The 24,026-nt window shown below is 39.2% G+C and overlaps 2 long non-coding RNA genes across 4 annotated transcripts; both read left to right on the forward strand.

Annotated features, from left to right (window-relative positions):
• Positions 1–1,399: 1,399 nt before the first annotated feature.
• Positions 1,400–23,851, forward strand: LOC102077684 (uncharacterized). 3 transcript variants are annotated; one of them, XR_002058452.2, is made up of 5 exons: positions 7,580–8,010; positions 8,108–8,425; positions 8,511–8,601; positions 23,009–23,093; positions 23,239–23,849. It is a non-coding gene; the product is annotated as an uncharacterized LOC102077684 (long non-coding RNA). The 3 variants fall into 3 exon arrangements; XR_002058453.2 differs by lacking the exons at positions 23,009–23,093; positions 23,239–23,849 and adding exons at positions 9,585–9,654; positions 9,758–10,185; XR_003216912.1 differs by lacking the exons at positions 7,580–8,010; positions 8,108–8,425 and adding an exon at positions 1,400–1,437 and having other exon boundaries at positions 23,239–23,851.
• Positions 19,474–20,913, forward strand: LOC109197341 (uncharacterized). The gene is made up of 3 exons (XR_002058456.2): positions 19,474–19,808; positions 20,354–20,466; positions 20,560–20,913. It is a non-coding gene; the product is annotated as an uncharacterized LOC109197341 (long non-coding RNA).
• Positions 23,852–24,026: the final 175 nt, after the last annotated feature.

Raw genomic sequence — 24,026 nt, forward strand, 5'->3', positions numbered from 1 at the left:
GAAACATCTGTAGAGTGCTAAGATATTATTATTGGTCACACCTTTTACTCTGCAGAAAAATTATGATGAGGACACTGAAGCAGGATCCAGTCCAGGATCAATTTCCATCTCCGTCACGAGAAGAGATCAGGAACTCTTTGTCATGATATAGGTAGCACTCTCTCACCACAGGGTGGCACTGCTTGTTGTAAAAACAATAAACAGAGCTGTCAGTATATGTACAGGCTAAGTTCAATCTATGATAATAATGTCTAAGCGGATAATCCATCCGCTTAGACATTATTGCCTTTCAGTTAGCGCCTGAAAGGTGTTGATAAAGTTTAGTTATTTAGCTGTCAAAACATTCACATTCTCACCAGAACGTGTGCAACACAGAAAAAGACTCCTGCAATTAAATGTCATCACTTAGTTGCTAATGAAAATTTATATATGTCTCTTAAAGAAAAACATACTAATATTAATAATAATTACATTCTGTAATTAGCCATGTGAAGGTGAACTATTGATTAAGACATACATAAATATCTTCTCTGAAAATGAGAACAAGTACACAACATGTAGCACAACTGTGAAGTGTAAGCTAGCAGTGTGAATCTGATGCGTGCAGCACGATAAACTATACAGATGTGGTTTTACTCTTATATTTATGACTGAATTAGTGACTAAGTGACTAAATTACAAGGTGAAATTATTTGCAACATAATTGTGTTTAATTTCTTGAATAACTGTGCTTGAATTGTGACAACATGTAGTTAAATTGAATCATTGCATACATTAAATCCATGTAAATTTTTGCGTGTATACATCACAAATGGTGACACCTTCACATACATTACTTTATTAGCTCAGCAATACTGCAACTAATCTCTTCCTTTTGTGGCTCCTGCTCAGATACCAATAAAGCTGAGAATAAAGTTCAGGTCTGTTTCTCTCTCTGTCTGATGATCATGATGTTCAAGCTAAACCAAGCAGCACTGCTCTTCATTCAGCTGTTAGTGGTGTGTCATGTCTTTGCAGGTAAAGAGCACATTTGTGTTTGAGGTTTTGTTGTTTCCTAGATGTTCCAGATTAAATACAGATGTAATGTTATATTGACTAATTGTCTCTGTTAAACTTCAGACACTTTTAAAGACGACCACAGAGCTGTGCTGGTATCCAGAGGACACTCAGTGATGCTGAGTTGCAACATATCCAAGACAAATGCAACACTGATCACCTGGACCAACAGCAGATCTGTTTTTCAATATTCCACTGTGCTGAATTGCACCCATTCAAATTTCTCATTTCATAGACTGAAAATAAATCATGAGTTCCCTACAAAGCTAATTATTTTTAGTGCTCAACCTGAAGATGAAGGACTTTATAAATGTATCATAGCTGACCTAGATCGCCTACACAGCATTACATGGAATTTAACTGTGTCTGAGAACCCAGAAGGTAGGTAGAACAACAAACAGGAATAATCACTTCTAGTAAAGGTCAAACAAGCCATTTAAATTAATTCACTGCTGATTTTATACAGATTCCATTTTATCACAATATTTTCTATACATACTCCCACCTGCAATTGGATTCCTTCTGTGTGGCATCACACCAGCTGTTTTCCTCTACAGGTGAGTAAAACCTTTATAACTTCATGATGAATGCATGAATGTTGCTTATTTCTATGCTGCTGCAGAACTGCTGTCAGTACTTTCAAGACTGGTTTGCTTAATACTCTTGAACATAGTTTTTTATTGTGTTTGCCTGCATTTAAAGTGTCACTTTACCTCAAATTACAAATGATTTTTTTTATGTTGACCAAGCAGTTTAGTTTTATGTCCAGGTTTACAAATATCTGAAGGCTTCATCAAATAAGAAGAGAAGAGGGACCTGAAAACGTGTTTGTGTGCCTTTTATCATGATGTTTATGGACTTGGAGATTTAAATTGTTATATTTCCATCATGTATTTACAGCATGAAAAAGAAAGCACCTACAAGATAACATTAAATAAAATGTATGCTGTAGTTCAGGTAAAGTAGATTCATAAACTCAAAATGAACTGACTCAGTTCAATTCAGTTAAATAAGAAAATAATCACATTAGTGGTCAGAGGCTGAATGCTCACACCAAACCAAGTATTCATCTGCAAAACTCCTCATTTCACTTCTGAGGCCAGAACTTCTTTTCATTACTAATTTTTTAAATTTTATTTCACAAAATGATCGATTATTATATACAAGTAGCAAGATTTTTTTTAAACTAAGCACTGTAACCTATTCTGAATTTAAAGTGATGAATCAGCTCTCTGTAATTTTTTTTTGCTTGGTTTATTTTTCTATACAGCAGTAGGTGAAAAGAGGAAATGTCACTTGTAAAGAAATAGGTGGTAAGAGTCAAAGCTGTCATTGACTTTGGGGCCATAGATTTGTTCAACAAATTGTAAAATAACAAACAACAGACCTGGAGTCTTGGTATCAAAGTTTATATGGGGTCTTGTGTGTCTCTGTTTAATATTCAGTCCTGCAATAATTAATATTTTTGCACAATAGTTTTCAGATAGTTTAATATAATTGAAGGAAAATGGAACTAAGAACATTATTTGTTACCTAGTTTTAACACTGTAGCCAAAACACCAAAATTCTGTTATATTCCAGGCTTTACCCTCCTGAGATCCAGTCTATTATGTCCTCTGTAGTGCACAAAATCACTAACCCTGGCTTATATTCAGGTATCTTAATCACCTGGAGAGTACTAAGATTTCATTATCAGTCACTTCTTTTCTCTGCAGAAAAAAAGGATTAAGAAAGGATCAGATTCTTCCTCTGTCAAGAGAAGAGGTCAGAAGATCTTTGTCATTTTTAACACTGTCACATTTCTCTTCCTTTTCTATTTTACATTTTCCACTGAATTTTATTTTTACTTTGTCTTTGTAGACAGCTCTCTCTCAACCACAGGCTGGCAGCACTGATTGTAAATATAACAAGCAGAGGAGTCAATATATGGAGAGACTGAATTCAATCAATGTTCACTTCTGAGCTGATGAACCCTCCTGTTACTGAGAGACATGGACAACTTTTATTTTTTATTGTAAAGACCCCAGACAGCTGATCACCCACCACTACATGTTATAACTGTATTAAAATCTACTCATGTGTGTATATATAAAACACCCATCTCGCCCCTGCGGGCGGTTTATCCTTCAGGCTCGGGTCCTCTACCAGAGGCCTGGGAGCTTGAGGGTCCTGCGCAGTATCTTAGCTGTTCCCAGGACTGCGCTCTTCTGGTGTGAACTGAATAAGATGAGGGACCTATGGATTCTTCGATACCTAACATCCACAATGACGGCGAAACAACTAGTAGCTCAGTGTTCCAACATTCGAAAGAAGGGACTGCTCTCAAAGCTAGAGATTGACAAGGTACAACATAAATGCTACGGCAAGGAGGAGTCAGGACGCCAGGTCAGGGGGGAGATATCATCACCCCCACCCGAGATTGGGTACATAGCCCCCAGTGCGATAGGAGAAGGATCGTTGAGTGCGAGAGGAACTGACCTGAAAGATAGGATCATGGCCAAGCTTGAAACCTGGATCCCCCGTAGCCGGTTACCAAGATTACGTGAAGTACCCTCAGAAGGTCTGCTAGATGATGTTAATGCAGCACTACGGACGATATCTATGACCTACTAACAAGCTGATCTACACTACGGCAGCAGTGATCAGTGAGATGCTTGGCTACAAGTTGAACAACCACAAGGTAGCCAACTAACGGAGTTGCAGAAAGGTGCGACAAAGAAATACAGCAAGCTGTCCATACCTGAGGCCTTGGAAACTGCCAAGCAACGACTCACAGCCTTGGCCAGCCGCTTGAGGAGGTACACCAGAGAGCTAGAAGGCAGGAGAATAAACCAGCTGTTCTCCACAGAACTAGTCAAGGTGTACTCTCAGTGGCAAGGGAACAATAAGAGAACAGCACCACCAAGGCTGGAGACGGAGCAATACTGGAAGAGCATATGGGAGAAGGACGCAACCCATAACGGCAATGCTCAGGGGCTAGTGTATCTGCATCACAGTTGCAGATATCCAAGAAAGGGTCTCCAGTATGAAGAGTTGGACAGCACCCCAGTCGGGCCCTGGACAGCACCAGGGCCCGACTGGCTGAAGAACCTGACTGCACTCCACGAGCGCCTGGCAGCACAAATGAACCAGCTGCTAGTTAACGAGAGACACCCGGAATGGCTAACCGAAGGCCGGATGGTCCTGATCCTCAAGGACCCCCAGAAGGGACTTGCCTCAGTACTACATGGAAGCTCATGTCAGGCATATCAGCTAAGATGAACAGGCGCATGGCTCAATACATGAGCGGGGCACAGAAAGGGATTGGCAAGAATACCAGAGGTAGACAGGACAGTCAGCCGAGACTGCAAGACCAGACTGACCAACCTGTGCACTGCCTGGATTGATTACAAGAAGGCCTATGACTCAATGCCCCACAGCTGGATACTGGAATGCCTAGAATTGTACAAGATCAACAGGACCCTAAGAGCCTTCATCAGGAACTCAATGGGGATGTGGCGTACAACACTAGAGGCCAACTCCAAGCCCATAGCACAAGTCACCATCAAGTGCTCCTACCAAGGAGATGCTCTGTCCCCACTGCTGTTCTGCATAGGCCTTAACCCCCTCAGTGAGATAATTGACAAGACTGGCTACGGATACTGACTACGGAACGGAGCAGTTGTCAGTCACCTCCTGTACATGGATGACATCAAGCTGTATGCCAAGAGTGAACGAGGCATCGATTCACTGATCCACACTACCAGGCTGACATCGGGATGTCATTCGGGCTGGAGAAGTGTAGTCGGATGGTAACAAAGAGAGGGAAGGTAGTCAGAACTGAGGGGATTGAACTACCAGAAGGCAACATTGCAGACATAGAGGACAGTTACAAGTACCTGGGGATCCCGCAGGCGAATGGGAACCATGAAGAGGCCGCTAGGAAAGCTGCAACCACCAAGTACCTGCAGAGGGTCAGGCAAGTCCTGAGGAGTCAGCTGAACGGTAAGAACAAGATCCGGGCCATCAACACCTACGCCCTGCCCGTGATCAGGTACCCTGCTGGGGTAATAGGCTGGCCAAAGGAGGAGATAGAAGCCACTGACATAAAGACAAGAAAGCTACTCACCATGCATGGAGGGTTTCACCCCAAGTCCAGCACCCCGAGGCTGTACGCTAAGCGGAAGGAAGGGGGCCGGGGACTGGTGAGTGTCAGCACCACAGTCCAGGATGAGACAAGAAACATCCACGAATACATCACGAAGATGGCCCCAACTGACCGAGTGCTCAGTGAATACCTCAGGCAGCAGAAACCCAAGAAAGAGGAGGGAGACGAGGAACCATCATGGAAGGACAGGCCCCTGCACGGTATGTACCACCGGCAGATAGAGGAGGTGGCTGATATCCAGAAATCCTACCAGTGGCTGGACAAAGCTGGACTGAAAGACAGCACGGAGGCACTAATCATGGCAGCACAAGAACAAGCTCTGAGTACAAGATCCATAGAGGCTGGGGTCTATCACACCAGGCAAGACCCCAGGTGCAGGCTGTGTAAAGATGCCCCTGAGACAATCCAGCACATAACAGCAGGGTGCAAGATGCTAGCAGGCAAGGCATACATGGAACGCCATAACCAAGTGGCCGGCATAGTGTACAGGAACATCTGTGCCGAGTATAACCTGGAAGTCCCGAGGTCAAAATGGGAGATGCCCCCAAGGGTGGTGGAGAATGACCGAGCTAAGATCCTGTGGGACTTCCAGATACAGACGGACAAAATGGTGGTGGCTAACCAACCGGACATAGTGGTGGTAGACAAACAGAAGAAGACGGCCGTAGTGATCAATGTAGCGGTTCCAAATGACAGCAACATCAGGAAGAAGAAACACGAGAAGCTCGAGAAATACCAAGGGCTCAGAGAAGAGCTCGAGAGGATGTGGAGGGTGAAGGTAAGGGTGGTCCCCGTGGTAATCGGAGCACTAGGTGCGGTGACTCCCAAGCTAGGTGAGTGGCTCCAGCAGATCCCGGGAACAACATTGGACATCTCTGTCCAGAAGAGCGCAGTCCTGGGAACAGCTAAGATACTGCGCAGGACCCTCAAGCTCCGAGGCCTCTGGTAGAGGACCCGAGCTTGAAGGATAAACTGCCCGTAGGGGCGTGCTGGGTGTTTTTTATATATATACACTGTGAAAGCATAAATAAACACATCAAACCAGTTAAACTTCTCAGATATGATTTGGTAAGTACCAGAGGGCGTTGTTAATCAGTTCCAGCTGCTTTGGTGTTAATGAAAAAACGACAGGAGCACTAGAGGGGAAACAATGAGACAACCCCCTAAACAGGAATGTTTTTACAGGTGGAGGCAACTGAGATTTTTTCCCTCCTCATCTTTTCTGTTTCATTTTTTCACTAGTTTTGCATTTGGTGAGGGTCAGTGTCACAGCTGGTAGCATGAGCTGATAAGTAACACGTGTTAATAAAGTAATGCAGAGGTTGCACAGGTAGTCAAACTCCTCTGGCATGTCACATCAACACATAACACTGCATGAAGGTCTGAAGAGCAAGGAGGAGATGGTCTGAGGAGGCATATCCAGAGAGGAATGCACAGACCTCGACAGGTAAGGCAACAGCACCATGACTGCCATTAGGTATTTGGATTAAATTCTGGGAATCATTGTTAGAGTTACGTTGGTGTAGTGGGTTTTCCCTGACCCTGTGGACCCCTGAAACCCTGGTCTCCCCCCCCCCACGTGTATATAGTGCGCCCGGTGTGGATTAATAAAGAACTGTTTAACTGTATCTCTCAGTCTGCGCCTGAGTCTGTCCAGCCTGCCCTGACAGAAGGAAGACAGGATAAAAGACATGCTGTGGAAGAGAGCCAGAGATTAATAACAAGTATGATTCAGTGCAGAGAGGTCTATTAACACTATTAGCACTATTAAGGTGACTGAAGAACAAATACTCAGTACATCATGAGAACCCCCCAGAAGCCTTCGCATATTGCTGCATAACTGAGGGAGGAATTGGGGTCCAACCCTAACTATGTTTGCATATTATTTACCTGTTTTACTGTTATACTCTAATACAACACTAACATGGTGACACTGAGAATGAAGGGTAAATTTAAAGACACACACATGCAGTATGGTGTACAAATAAATGTCAGATTTATATCAGTCATATATCTATAAAACAAAAATACTTCTACACACACACTCAATGAAATGAATCAAAATAACTTTCCTTTGTTGTATGGTAACACTTTGTAATACAGTTCACGTTTTTCACTATGAGTGCAGCACTCTAATTATAAACTTTTAGACAACTGTGCTTACTGACTGACTGCAATTGGCAAATAAAAGTGCAATAAAAATACCACATCTGGTAAAAGTGGAATGATTGTGATTAGTAAACCGTTTTTAACTATGAGTGCAGTTTTTATAAACTAATTATAAACTTTTAGACAGCTGTGCTTACTGACTGACTGCAATTTGCTAATAAAAAAATTAAAACTTCAATAAAAATACCACATCTGGTAAAAGTGACATGATTGTGATTAGTAAACCTGTGATCCATCCCAGTGCATACTTCTGTATCGATTATTTCCACTTTGAAAAGTTTCCTGTTCGTGCTCTTTCTTTGCAGTTAAAGAGAAACATGAGAGACACATTCTAGTATTAGAATCTCTTTTCCTGAAGGACGGACTGCTCTTGAATTGTCCAAATTTGTCATAAAACTAATTCATTATTCTGAGGTTACCTTTCATTCTGCAAATCGTGCAAGACAACATTAGCTCTGATCTTAGCAAAACAGCAACTAACCACTTCCTTTTTTTATCAGCAGCTCCTCGTCAGAAACATAAAGTTGGGGGTGAAGATGAGGCCTGTTTCACTCTCTCACTGTCGGCCATGATATTACAACTGAACCAAACAGCGCTGCTCTTCATTCAGCTGTTAGTGATGCTGCGTGTCTTTGCAGGTAAAGAGCACATTTGTGTTTCAAATGTATTTATTTTTATTCCAGATTACATACAGATGTTATTTTATATTGACTGATTGTTTCCACTGAACTTTAGTGAAGCTTGAAGAAAACAACAGAGTTATGTTGGCATTCAGAGGAGATCCAGTGACGCTGACTTGTAACATATCTGAAAAAAATGCAACACAAATCTCCTGGACAAACGGCAGATCTGTTTTTCAATATTCTATCCAGCTGAATCGCACTTTTTCAAATTTTTCATCTAACAGACTAAAAATAAATCCCGAGTTACCTACAAATCTGATTATTTTTAGTGCTCAACCAGAGGATGAAGGACTTTATACATGTAGCATAACTGGCCTAGATGGCCTACACACCATTACATGGAATTTAACTGTGTCTGGGAACCCAGAAGGTAGGTGGAACAACAAACAGGAATAATTATTTCTAACAAAGATCAAATAAGCAATTTAAGTTAATTCACTGCTGATTTTATACAGAATCGATTTCATCAAAGTATTTTACATTCATACTTCCATCTGCAATTGGATTCCTTCTGTGTGGCATCACACTGGCTGTCTTCTTCTACAGGTGAGTTAAAGCTTTTAACTTCACAGGGAATGCATGAATGTGTCTGTTTTCGATCCTGCTGCAGATTTGGCAGCACTTGTAAGACTGATTCGATCATAAAGCTAAAACTGCATTTTATTTGGTCTCTGCCTGCATTGAAAGAGTCACTTTGTTTCAAATTACAAATGACTATTTTGGAATCTGTTGTGAATGTTGTGTTCACACCATTTCTGTAAACACCACAAACTTATTCTAAATTTAAAGAGGTGAATCAGCCCTCGGTGGTTTTTGCTTGGCCTATTTTTCTATGCAGTAGAGGGTGAACAGAGGAAATGCCAATGAAGAAGTGGTTAAAGGTGGTTAGACTCAAAGTTGACTCTGATACCATTTTCTTTGTGATAATCCTACCACAGCCTGTACGTTTATTTCTTACAACTAGAAAAGTATACCAGCCAGTTATTTTCAAAGACTCTGAGCCAACTCTGCAGAGGCTCATACTTAAACCCAACAGCTTTTGAATAATGCATTTTAAAATAAAAAAAGCCTTGAATCTGAGTATCTTACAGAATATGGTGTCTCAGAAAATAATCCTTGGGGAAACCTTAGGTCCTTGCATTCAGAACAAACAACAAATTGAAATGCACTCCTCAAAAACTTGATATTTACTGCTGTAAATCAAGTTTTTGAGGAGTGCATCGGAAACCAGTCCAACAAAACACCAGAAGACAAAACAGAGTCTAGTGTTTTCCATTGTTAATAACTGTGAATGTTGTGCCATTGAAGACATGCATAATTTAATATATAATTCAAAACTCTATCTTGTTAAAAATACAGTTAAAAATAGTGACTGTTTTCATTTTCTGCAAATGATGGCGGCATGGACATTTTGCATTTCCTGTTTTCATTATGACACTTAGAGTTTGTTAAGATTTACTAATGCTTAAAACAGGTGGATATAACTAAGATGTACGGTGTCATTATTGGTCACTGCTTTTACTCTGCAGAAAAATGATGATGAGGACACTGAATCAGGATCCAGTCCAGGATCAGTTTCCCCCTCATTCAGGAGAAGAGGTCAGAAGATCTTTGTCATCTTTAACACTCTCACGTGCCTCTGCCTTAATTTCTATCTTTGCATCACCACCAATTCTTATTTGATCCTTTTTGGCTTTTATAGGCAGCACACTCACAACCACAGGGTGGCACTGCTCTTTGTACAAACAACAAACGGAGCAGTCAGCATATGGAGAGGCTCAATTTAATCTACGGTCACTTCTGAGCTGATGATTCTTCCAGTTACACAGAGACATGGACGTTTTTCAACTTCAGAGGGACGACAACAAGGCTACTATTGCCTCTTCAGCTCAGAAACACAGCTCTGGCTGTGAGCACAGCCAACCACTTCCATTCAATCCCTCTGTTCACAAGGAGCAGCCAGCTAGAAGAAAGTTTGAATTCAAGGACTGGAAAAAAGAACTAAACATCTTGTTTCAGAGACAGAATGAACATTGTTAAATAAGTTTTCAGTGCAGTAAAAACTTATTCAGGAACATTGTACATTTATGTATTTAAACAGTTATAATGGTTACTGCAATTTAATAAAATAATAAAATATATTCACAATCCCCTTATATCATTTCCTAAATCCCTGTATTTTGTCAATGCAGCCAACAGGGGTGAACGTGGTTCAGGGGGTTGGGAAGCTCATCTGGTAACCAAAAGCTCATCTTGTCAGTCTGCCCCAGGGCAGCTGTGGCTACAACTGTAGTTTGCCTCCACCAGTGTGTGAATGTGAGAGTGAATGAATAGTGGAGTTGTAAATCAATTTGAGGGTCTCGAAAAGCGCTATACAAATGCAATCCATTATTATTAATAGTCGTAAGGAAAATACCTCAAACATTTTTATCACCTTCACCTTTAGATCAGTGTTTTGAGGTCAGATGTACTTTCTATATGTTCGCAATGCATACCACAAGAAATCATCATCAAAGTTAGAAGTTTTTTTCACTTTGTGAACAAGACTTTTAAAATGACCTCTATCTACACCCATACAAAGTTTTATCAGAATTCATGTAAAAAAGTTTAAGTTATCAGGATAACAGCAGAATGACATGCACATACAAATGCTATCAAAACACAATCTCCTTGGTGAAGGTGATAAATATACATGGCAGGGCTCCAGAGTGCGAACAGTTTGGTTGTAAATGTGACCTAATTTCTCAATGGTGTGAGTAAAAAAATCCTAGGTCACACCAGTGCGACCAGCCGTTCAAGTAAAAAGAAAAAGTGTCTGCAAGTCTAAAAGTCTCCCTGTGGTCAACAACAATCAAACACACATTATGCCCATATCGTGGTCTAGAACAATCAGAGATAGTCATGGATGGGACCTCTCTGATTGGCCGTGGTCCAGATATTCCTGTCGGCCTACATGTATGTATATTTGAAAGTCCAGGCAGATAGACAGAGGTGAGTAGTAGGGGTGGGTTTCAATAATTGTTTTTCCGATTAAAATTGATTTTAGCTTGAATAACGTGATATTGATTCATTAAATCCTGAATCGATTTTTAAATAGAAATGTATTTTGCTAGAAATGCCAGGAGCTGACAAAACTATTTCAACAACCACCAAACAGCTTAAAGAGTAAATGAGAACAGGTAAACCGATTCCAAAGATATAAACACCTGACGCATCAGTTAGATGTCGGCTTTCTCACCCGACGGCACGTACACAGACACGCCGTCGGGGCTGAAAGTTGACAGCTGCAGGTTTTGTCCCTCTCCCATCAAAGTGTACTTCAAGAACAGTTTCCCATCTCAAATCTCTGTTTTCTGCATTATTGATTTGCTTATTACGCAACAGCCGACAGCGCTGCCACTGTTTTGCTTTTTTCCCCCAAAATTACTTCCAACAAGAAAGCCTCATTTCTGCTGTTCAATACTGAAGAAATAAAACCTAAACTTCTTAAAATGATGCCAAATTTTTAAAGCGGTTATCTGTGATAAAAAGCCAGGCCAGGAAAATCTCCTTCATGTTTTTGTGTTTTATTCTCAGTTACTTTGACACAAAGGTATCTGATGTGATGTGATTCAAAATTGAATTGAATCAGTTGTAGAAATCATTGACATTACCCATCCCTAGTGAGTAGCCTTGGCGCGAGAGAAGTGTTTGTAGCTGTGGGTAATGAGAAAAAATGAAAAGAATGATTGATAACTTTTTCGTTAAGACCTAATCCATCTGAAATTCATAGCCAGTGCTCTGACACTGAGCCATTGACCTCTCAATGGCTCAGTGTATGTACAGGTTATGTCTAACACTGGTTCGGAGACGGCATCACATAATGAGCCACATATGATTGACTCCGAGCCAGAGCCCACTGAAAGTAAAAGGGGGAAAGTGTATAGATTTCAAACAGAGTGGCTTGACCAGTTTCCCTAGCTAAGATACAGTAAAGCTGATAACATGATGCACTGCATTTACTGTTGTGAGTGTGGAAAGACCATGGCCGGCAATACTGCATTTGTGACTGGTGCTAATACGTTTCGAATTGAAACGCTGAAAAAGCACAGTGTATCCAGAAAACACATTATATGCTGCGATAAATGCACTGCCCAAGTGTCCCCTCTCCAGACTGCCTTTAAGTGGCAGGCAACAGTAAACAGGTGTCAGAGGAGGCCGAGATGATGATTAACTTTAACATTGTCTACAACATGCCAAAGCACTTTAAGCACAAGCACTTTTTCAGTAACTTATCTTCCTAGTAGAACGGTGCTCCAATTAAAAAAATTTGTGTTGACAAGATTGTTAGTTAATCATTTACAAATCAGTATTGTCTGTATGAACATCAATTCCCCCCACCCCCAAAAAGTGCACATGTAAAACTGCAGTGTTAAGCGATGTGGTTGAAAAATTTGGGTGCACCTAACATTTGTGCTGGTGCACCTAAGAAAAAAAGTTAGGGGCAGTCTGTAATCTACTGAGTGGTGAGATTTTATACATTGTTTTATACATCGTATAAATCAACCTGATTGGTTGAAACTGACATTATTATTATTGTCGTGGTCCTGGGTGTTGCCCAGCATTTTGTGTTTAAATTCTATTTCTGCACACAGCCTATCATCACACTATGCTGGGTAGTGTAGTGGTAAGAATATACACCTTTGGAGTGGGAATGGCAAGTTTAATTCCCACCCTGTATCCGGTAAGGGACCTGGCTAGACCCCCCATTTTAAAACTAAGCCCTGGAACGGCCACGTCTGCAGCCTGTCCGCAGCTCGAATACAAGCAGTTCACTATATGTTGTACTGTGTATAAAATTTGAATTTGACAATTATATGATTTATATTGTGAAATATTATGTGCTTGAACTTCATATACCCTTAAATGCATTTTTATTTCATGACTGAAAATGAATCAAGAATTACCCACAAAGATAATGACTTTTAGTGCTTAAGCTGAAGACCAAATACTTTATATATTACCTGCACCAGTTATGGCACAAACTTTTTTGAGTTGTGGGTGGGGATCAGAGATGGGCAGTAACCCCATTACTTTTTTTCTATTGCAAAAAAGTAATCAGATTACTGTTACTTTCTCATAAGCACGCTGCATTACTGCGTTACTAAACCGTCATTTGTGAGAGTGTCTTATGACAATGACGTAAGCACGTGCGACATCCGTGGCAGCAAGAGACATGTGTAGATCAACAATGGATAATATGGAGTGCGGGAGAGAGTGTGACCATGCAGCGTATAAAGCGTGGATATACTTACATTACTTTAAGTTTTAGTCTGAAAAAGTGACAAAAACAGCGTCTGCTTTACACTCTGCGTGGGAAGAAAACTTCTTTCTACAGCGAAAAAGTTAGCTTCAAATCTGAGCAACCATCTAGCACAACGCCATGGGAATGTGAAATTCACAGAGAAACCCCCGGATTCCTCCGCTGACATGACTGTGACACCGGGCAAACCTCCATCAGCTCCACTCCTGCTAAACAGGTGAAAATAGATTTAAGAGCGACAGGACTCAGTGCTGGTGAATCTTTGATTTTATTCATTTTTTGCTGTGTTTTACTTGCATCTATTTGAAAGAGTGAGTGTATATGATGGAATATGCAGAAAATAGGTTTAAATGTTAAACAATTTCTTCCAGTCAAAGACAGTTGCATTAGAAGAGCCACCTCGACGGGACAAGACTTGGCTGTCCAACTGCATCTAAAGCAGGGGTAGGGAACTCCAGGCCTCGGGAGCTGGGGTCCTGCAGGTTTTAGATCTCACCCTGGGTCAACACACCTGAATCAAATGATTAGGTCATTATCAGGCCTCTGGAAAACTTCAATACATGTTAAGGAGATAATTTAGCAATTTAAATCAGATGTGTTGGATCAAGGACACATCTAAAACCTGCAGGAGTCTCTCGAGGCCTTGAGTTCCCTACCCCTGATCTAAAGGACAACGGTCACTCTTTTGAGCAGGGGTCTCAGGCTGCCTGCCTGCCTTCCTGCCTGCCTTCCTGCCTGCCTTCCTGCCTGCCTTCCTGCCTGCCTTCCTGCCTGCCTTCCTGCCTGCCTTCCTGCCTGCCTGCCTGCCTCTGTACACTCTACACTGATTTTTAGTTTTACTTTGTCTTTATAGACATCTCTCCCTCAGCCACAGGGTGGCAGCACTGATTGTAAAAACAACAGGGAGAGGAGTCAGTATATGGAGAGACTGAATTCAATCTATGATCACTTCTGAACTGAAAAACCTTCCAGTTACTGACAGACATGAACAGTGTCAGAGCAGAAACTGCAAGTGAACTCCATCTGAGCGAGGACATCCGGGCTACAAGAGCCTGTTTAGCTCAGACAAATGACTGCCTGTGAGCACAGCAGTTCCAACCATCCATCACCATACAAGGAGCTTTTATATCTCAAGGATCTTTGCTTTAATAACTTTGAGAGCACTTAGTTTGACAGAAGTTTTTTTCCTCATCTGTGAGTATAAGACCAGGTTCACCAACCTATGTACTGTCAACCTATTCATTCAGTATAAGAAGCCTATGACTCACACACGGATTCTGGAATGCCTAAAACTATACAAGAACAACAGGAGCCTTCATCGGGAACTCAGTGGGGATGTGCTGAACTATGCTAGAGGCCAACTTGAAGCCAAGTGCGTGGTCATATGTGGGATTTACGAAGGAGATGCACTGTCCCCACTGCTGTTCTGCATAGGCCTGAATCCCCTTAGCCATATCATTAACAAGACCGGCTAGGGACTACTGACACCATTAAAACATTTTATTCAAGCTGCTATTTTTACAGCTAGCTCCTCACTGACCAAAACATTTTGTACTACTTAGTGAATTCAGTCTTGTTCTTTGTTCTCTTTTGGTTCATCATCTGTTATATTTGAATGATAACATCTCAGTTTAATTCCTCAGTGAGCTGAGTACAGTATTTCTGGTTCACCTGTGAGGTTCTGTGATCCCACCTGGATACCTGGACACCAGGCACATGTTAGTGTTCACACCTAGGTTGGCTGTTGTTTCATAGCTTACCCATGCCAAGAACAAGGGTTGCTAGATCCACATATGTGGTCATTGTAATATTTATTTATAAATTATATGAGTTTGTTAAGATTTATTTGACCAGTTCCCATATGATAATGGACCTGAAAGACTTGAATAGAACTAAGATGTTCTATGTTTTCATACATATCAACCATAATTCACCCCTAATTTGGTAAATAATGAAATACAGCAACAAATAATATCAACATGCGCACAACCAATCAAAGTTGTGTCACAAACTGAGCAACACACGCAAGAAAAGTCATTGCCAGTCCCTGTTTTGATAGGTCAGAATCATCGAGTACACAACATGTTGCACAACTGTGAAGTGTCAGCTAACAGTCTGAATCTGGTGGGTAAAGTGTGATAAACTGTGCAGATGAGGTTTAATTGCAGCTGAAGAATTCTCCTTTACACTGGTGTATCTTATATTTATGACATGAGGGACTAAATTGCAATAGAATTGTGTTCAGTTTCTTATGAGCTCAGCAATACAGCAACTACCCACTTCCTTTTTTTGCAGGTCCTCCTCACATACAAATAAAGCTGACAGCAAAGTTCAGGTCTGTTTCTCTCTCTGTCCAATGATTATGATGTTCAAGCTAAATCAAGCAGCCATGGTAAAGAGCACATTTGTGTTTAAGATTCTTTTGTTCTAGATTAAATGCAGATATAATTTTATATTGACTGATTGTCTCCATTAAACTTAAGACAGTGTTAAAGAAGACCACAGAACTATCCAGATTTTATACTAAGATATATTTATTATTTCCTTTAATTTTCAGTGTATCAACTTCATAATGAATGAATGAATTTCTATTGAAAAAGAATTACTGCATGAGTCAAAGCATGCATCAATGTGTGTGTGGTAGCAGTGGCGGTCCTAGCCTGTTTGGCGCCCTGGGCGAACACTCCCTCTGCCCCTCTCCCTCTAGCTTCTTCTGCAGGTGAGTAAAAGCTTTTATCTTCATCATAAATGTGATTTTCAGTTATTCTGTACAGTTGTTGTAAGTACTTGTAAGACTGATTGGATTAGAAATCTCAAACACCATTTCTGTTGTGTCTGCCTGCATTTTAAGGCTACGTCCACACTAGCCCGGATAGATTTGAAAACGGCATTTTCATCTGAAAGCGCTCCTCGTCCACACTAGCGTTTTCAGTCGTTTTCACAGAGTTGTGTGTCCACATTGAAGCGGCTGAAGACGCTTACATTCTAGTACCGCGCATGCATGAAACGCAAGAAGATTCAACCTGCCTCATTTCTGTCTGCCACTTACTTACTTTCCGGCTCTTTGAAACATCGCGGCAAAATGTTGAGAAAAAGCACCGAGTTTTTTAAATGGACTAACAATGTGGTGGAGTTGTTGCTGCGAGTAACACAAAAGGACAAAGTTGCAAAAGCGAGTGAGAATGAAAGAATTTGAGTAAAAGCTATCTGGAGCATGTACAAACTGATATTAATCTTTAATAGGGCTGTCAAAATTAAGAGCAAACAAAACAACTGCTGTGTAATGCTCTCTGCTATCTTTGTTTAATTGGTCACATGACTGCGTCATATGACTAACATGCGTCACCGTTTTAGAAAGCCTGCGTTTTCGCTGTCCACACTATGACGCGAAAGCACCGTTTTCAAATTTATGTGTTTTCGAGAGCGTTTTGAAAACTCTGTGTTTTCCTTGAGGGACGGTAGGCCAAAACGGAGAGAAAACGATGCGTTTTCAAACGATAACGTATTAGTGTGGCCGTAGCCTAAGTGTCACTTTGTCTCGAGTTACAAATGATTATTTTCAAGTTGATCATGTGGTTTAGTTTTATTTACATGTTCGGGCTTTGAAACATCTAAATGCTGTGCATTGCGTGTTCACTATTTCTGCGAACACCACAAATTTATTCTAAATTTAAAGGGGTCGTTTAGGGTACCTGGGTCATTGACCCAGTGTTTTAAGTTTTGTACTTTTATTTTTGTTCTCATCATGGTTTATGACTGCAAGTGTTTTGGTTTCTGTTTTGTATTCCACCCTTTCAAGGACAGTTTTCATGTATGAATTTTCATTTGGTTTTGTGTGCAAAATTGTTAATATTTAAAAAAATCAAGATATAATTCAATTCAATATCTATTGTGTTAAAAAAATACGGCTACAAATAGTGATCATTTGCACTGTCTGCAAATTCTCACAGTGATGGATGTTTTCCATTTCCCATGGTCACTATAACATTTAGAGTTTGTTAAGATTTACTAACCAACTCTCATGTGTGTGTTGTAAATTTTGCATGTTCACTATTTCTTCAAACACCACAAATTTATTCTAAATTTAAAGAGGTGAATCAGCCCTCGGTTTTTCCTTGGCCTATTTTTCTATGCAGTAGAGGATGAAAAGAGGAAATGTCAGTAGTGAAGAAGTGTTTAAATATGGTTAGTCAAAGTTGAGTCTGGGGCCATTTTCTATCCAACCACAATCTATATGTTCCTTTTTTAACTAGAAAGTATCCCACTCTGGTTATTTTCCCAGAGCTCAGTCTGCAGAGGCTCATCATACTTAAACCTAAAAATGAAATAAAACCTGAACCCCACCCTTCCCGCAAAATAAAACCCTAATATAGATGCTGTAAATCAAGGTGTGGTGCACAGGTAACCAATCCAGCAACACACCAGGAGACAACACAAGAAGAAGTACAAATTGTAATGCTGGTGATTAAGCAGATGGTGGCAGCATAGAATGGGTGGGGGTAAAACAGGAACACAGGAAGTGAAGGACTAGTCAAAAGAGGCAAGGGTGATTAAAAAATAAAACAGGAACACACACACAGATACCGGGTCTACATCCTTAACTGCAAAGAAAGAACATGAAGAGTTTTCAAAGGTGTCAGATACAAACAGTCCAAATAATCTGCACACAGGTATGGATCGGGATGAATCACAGGTATACTAAACACCAACATATCCAGCAGTCAGTATATGTAGAGGCTGAATTTAATCTACGCTCACTTCTGAGCTGATGAGCCTTCAGGTTACACAGAGACATGGACCTTTTTCAACTTGAAAGCTAAAACTGAAGACGAACCGTTCCAACCATCTCATTTTCATTTTAAAAGAAACCTCTTTTCAATATTTATTAATTAAATTGTATATTTTAATATATATTTTATATTGTTATGTGGGTTACCTTCATTTACCATTAGTCATATGACTTTTAAAACTCTAACCACATACCTGTTTGCTATGTCCTCCCAGATACAGTATAGGGTTTTTCATGTTAATGTAGACTGAGTGTATGCTGAGTTTTCTCACAGATTTTGTTTATGACATTTTGGACTTTTTCTTGAGATCTTAGAGATTGGTATAGATAAGTACAGAACTGTGTTGTTGTCCAGATGAGACTTATTGATGTTGACTTGCAGCATATCCATAAAAAACAAACAAAGTATAATCTCTTGGACCAAAGTAAGATCTGACATATATATCTCATTATCCCATTCTGATACAGATGAAAGTGATAAGCAGTCAGAGTTGTTTGTCCTACAACGTTGGCCCAATCCAGGATTATGCAGCTGAAATGAGAGGAGTAAGAACACACAGTTCATTTGACTGCAAACTGCAATCTACTGACACCTAGTGGTGAGATTTTACATATTTTTAAATCAACCTTTAAACTTTAAATCAGCCTTCTAATTCTAAAGTGACTGTTATAAATTGACATATTATATTATTTAATTATTATTTATTTATTATTTATATTTTTAAATGTTGTGTGTGTTGATTTTTACTGCTTAACCTGAAGACAAAAGACTATAAATGTAACATTTTCATCAATGTTTTGTAACTTGAGCCACACTTACCTGCACCAGTTATGGTACAAAGTTTTGTAGTGGTGCCTGTGCTTTTTTTTTTTTTTTTAGGAAAGTGACACATAGTTTAAAATTAATTTGACCAACATGCATATTAATGTGCATAATGCCAAAAAGGATTTGATTAGCAAGATTTTTTCCTTTTGAACAAAGTTCTAATGCATAAATATAGAACATATAATGGAACCAGTGGAACATGTAATGATTTTCATTTATGACACGATATGTAAACAAATTGATACGTTGGTTTGCTCTAACTGGATAAGTGTGATTTAAAAGGTGGCCTTAAACCTTTGTGTGTCTAAGATGAATACTTGGGATGTATAGAATTCAGATAATTATTGTTTGCTAACATCACAGAAAATGTGACGACTAAATTCAAACAAACTGAGAAGCATTTTATGTGTTTAGTTACATATTTAGCGAATATTCTGTGACATCTTTGAAAGAAAAACTTAAAAACTTCCATCTCCTGTTTTGGTACACCTGTTAGCTCTGTGTTTTTCTGCATTTTTGTGAGCACCCAAAACAAATTATATTTTTTAAAGGATGAATCAGCCATTTATGCTTTGTGTTGGCCTATTTTTCTATAGAACCCATTTAGAGCCCACCGTGGCAGCACGTGTTTTAAAAACAAAGTGGAAAAAAAAAGTGTTTTGTGGTCATCACTTTGCGAGGCTCAGTTCAAGCTGTGTGTTGACAAGAAAAAAATTCTGAGAAAAGTTGAACAGGAAACAAAGTGTACAAGAGAAAAGACACATTGGATCAATCGCTCTACAATTTGGATTAAAAAGATCTGAACAACAATCTCTGCTGAATTTCTACATCTACAGGTAATATCTGACAGTGATGTTATCTCCATGATGTAAACAATATTGTTACTAACTGACTGTAGGTGGCATAGATCAGTATTTGTGTAAGAAGAAGACTTGTCTGCTCGACAGTAGTAACATGTTAATGCCAGTGTATACAGACACACACTGGCCATAACAGGGCCTGTTGGTTCACAGTACAATGAAAGAGCCTCCTTTGCCTTTTGTGTGCTTTAATGTACTATAGACTGTCTGAGCTTAATATCAGATACTGATTTTAAAAAAAATTATAGTCATAGAAATAGAAATCCTGACCTGCTAAAAAAAAAGTGTTCAGATAGGAAGTTTGTGTGCAGTTTGTGTTGTTTTTCAAAAAATGGATGTGCTTTTAATATCAAACTTTTATTGAACAATAAATATAAAACACATTCAATACATGTCGTGATGGGATGAAGAATTTGAAAGAGCACCACAGGCTCATAGGGCAGGTCTTTGGTAATATAATGATTTTGATTTTGAAATATCTGAATATGATTTGTTAATATTAAAACTTTGGATTTTTACAGTTACGGTGAAGTTCAGGTCTGTTTCTCTCGTTGTCTCATGGTCATGATGTTCAAGCTAAATCGGGCAGCTCTGCTCTTTATTCTGCTATTAGTAACATGGCATGTTTTTGCAGGTAAAGGACACATTTATGTTTTAGATTCACTTTTTTCCAGATACAAATGTAGATAGAATTTTATATTGAATAATTGTCTCCATTAAACTATAGAGATCGCTAAAGACGACCACAGAGCTGTGCTGGTGCCCAGAGGAGACTCAGTGACACTGACTTGCAACATATCCAAGACAAATGCAACACTGATCACCTGGACCAACAACAGATCTGTTTTTCAATATTCCACTGTGCTGAATCGCAGCTTTTCAAATTTCTCATTTCATAGACTAAAAATAAATCATGAGTTTCCTACAAAGCTAATTATTTTTAGTGCTGAACCTGAAGATGAAGGACTTTATACATGTAACATAACAGACAGAAGTGGCCTATACAGCATTACATGGAATTTAACTGTGTCTGAGAGTCCCAAAGGTAGGTAGGACAAAAAAACACTGCCAATCACTTCAATAACCAATTTAAATTAATTCACTGTTGATTTTATGCAGAATCCACTTCATCAAAGTATTTTCTATATATGCTCCCAGCTGCAATTGCATTCTTTTTATGTGGCATCACACTGGCTGTCTTTCTCTACAGGTAAGACAAAAATTATTTTCCTAATGAATGCATGAATTATTTTCTTTTCTGTTCAGGTGTAGAATTGTTGTCAGTAATGGTAACTGTGATTTAATCATGAAGCTCATACACCATTTCTTTTTTGTCTGCCTGCATTTAAAAAATGACAAATTATTGTTTTTATGTCTTGATGCATGCTCAATCATCCAGGTAAGTAAATCCTAAAAGTTTGAGTCTTTTCATCTGGAAGTCGTGTTTTCAGTGGGAGAAACGTTTTGTCACTCATACAAGTGACTTCTTTTTATGTTGACCATGCAGTATAATTTTATTTACATGATCAGGTTTTGAAACATGTTTAGGCTTCATCAAGGAAGAAAAAGAGTAAAGGAAATGGAAATTATGATATGAGCCACATGTGGCTCATATCATGGATTTCATGGCAAAGATTGAAACAGTTTCTGTGCATACAGATTCATCAAACCAAGTTGGACCTCTTCAGTTCAGTTAAATAACAAAATCACTATATTAGCAGACACAGGATGAATGTTCATACCAAATGAGGAATGCAGCTGAAAAATCTCTCATTGCATCCAGCTCTGCCAGTAAACATGGTAAACTGTGATGGAGCAAAATACTGAAACTGCATCCATCGAGAGCGAGTGTGTTAGATTAAAAAAAAAGCCATAGAATAAATGTGTCTTTGTGTAGTTTGTTGTGTAAAAAATTTTATTTGTTTACTACTCACCAACTTTTCATTTCATATGAAGATACATTTTTATGTTTTCTCTTTCAAAAATATTTGAAGGAACACCTGAATTATTAAGTTTGAGCTGAAATAGTTTTCCTTTCACTAAAGACAAAAATATATTGCAATTTTTTGTTCAATATTCTGTAAGAACTTAAACTTCTAAATTTTAAGGCTTGAATCAGCCACTGTTCTTTATTTTGGCCTATTTTTCTATACAGTTGAAGATGAAAACAGGAAATGAGAGCGTGAAAACGTGGTTAAAGGTGGTTAGAGTAAAACATATCATTGACTCTGGGGCCATTTTCTTTGTGGTAACCCTTCTTCAACATGCTTGTTTCCATTCTGCAACTAGAGAAATACCTTTGGTTATTTTCAAATATTTCTTTTCATGAGAAGGGTAATCTGAGAAGATGAGAACTCACAGCTTATATGAAGAGGGGAGGAGAGAGAGGGATAGAGTACATTGTAGCAGAAACTTAGATATATGTGGTCATATAGGAATACAGGAAGTGAAAAATCCAAAATTAGAGATGATCATGATGAGTATTAAACAAAGGAAGAACAGATATAATGTAAAACAATAAATAGAACTTTTGGTTTCTGCAGAGTTTTCACACATATTCTTCAGTGGCAAAGGCCTCAGGCTGAATGAGAAATGTGCTCTTACTCAACATACTGCATTCACACATATATATATTTTATATATACCTTTTTAAAAATATAACACACTCACTGCCGATTGACGCATCTATGGCAATTTGGGTTCAGTATTTCTCTCAAAGATGATTTGACATGTGGGCCGGGTAAGCTGAGGTTCAGATAACCAGCCTTGTAATTAAAAGAGACCTTATTCACAAAGTGAATTATTTTTACTTCTTAACCTGGATGTGACTGACTTTCTACATGTAGCACAACTGACAGAAGTAGCATTATGTGGAATTTAACTGTATATAAGGATCTCAAAGGTAGACAGTCTAAAAACCAGGACTAATAAGTTCTATTAACAATTAAATGTAATTAATTCACTGATTTATGGTTAAGATGTTAGCTGCTAGAAAACCATACAAACATAGAAACAAGACCAGAAGCATAATTTACATTTCTTTCATTAAAGGAACATCTGCACTCTAACCAACGTCCCCTGGTGGCCACATTTTGAAATAAGCTGACAGAAATATATTCCTTAAATCAAGTTATTAATATGGAACAAAAATAAAGTTGTGTGTTATTTTTCATTAGATGCTGCACCAGGACCCCGAACCAGGACCTTCATGATATCAGGACCTTGAGTTTTGTCCATTATCATGTTCAGCTGGGAGGAAAGGTCAGAGGAACTTTGTTATTACTCAGATTTTTATTTCTCACAGAGTTTTAACTCATATCTTCTCTTACCTACCCTTAAGCTTGCTATTTTACTTTTTTCTAGTAAAACTGAAGTAACATAATTAATTTACATTTTCAATCCATAGGTGGTCCCTCCACAACCTCAGAGTTTTGCAGTGTACAGGACAGGCAGCACACTGAGAGACTCAGTCCATGTGGCCATCTTGGGAGATGGCCACAGTGTCACAATTCCCACCTTGAAGTGAAAGTGGATGTCAAAGAAACACTGCTAGAGATGTCTTTTCAGTGATTAAAACAACAACAACAAAACTGTTTATTCCCAATTGCCAGTCTTGATAGGTCCCATCCACCAGGACGTCCCCTCCTGGCCACTGCCCGGCGCCTCCTGCGAGCGGTGGGTCTGCAGGAAGATGAGCCCAAGCCCCTTTTTTTCGGGCTGTGCCCAGCCGGGCCCCACGGACTAAGGCCCGGTCACCAGACGCTATTTAACTGTAGCCTGAGGCAGTTTCCTGTTTTGTTGTGTTTTTCCAAATGATAATGTAAAATATGAAAATTGCAATAAACATATTATACTTATTATACATATTATATACTATATTATATAACCAAACAGGACAGGCAAAAAAAAAAAAAAAAGATTTGCCTGTACTCTGGATTCTCTCTGTTTCCTGTCTTGTTTCAAGATCATTATTGTTCAACCTAAAAATAAAACTGCATTTTTCTCCTTTCTAACCAACTGAATTGAACTTAACTACTTTTGGTTGTGAATGTGGCTGCTTAGTTTTTAGTCTTTTTTTCTTTTTTTTTCTTTTTTAGTCAAAAAATAAAGGTGAAAGACATGATTCTGGAAGTTTGTTTAGCATAGATAAATGTTCATTATACCAAATGTGAAATTCAACGGCCACTATGAAGA

The sequence above is a fragment of the Oreochromis niloticus genome, linkage group LG16, assembly GCF_001858045.2.
Source record: "Oreochromis niloticus isolate F11D_XX linkage group LG16, O_niloticus_UMD_NMBU, whole genome shotgun sequence".
Taxonomy (NCBI): Eukaryota; Metazoa; Chordata; class Actinopteri; order Cichliformes; family Cichlidae; genus Oreochromis; species Oreochromis niloticus.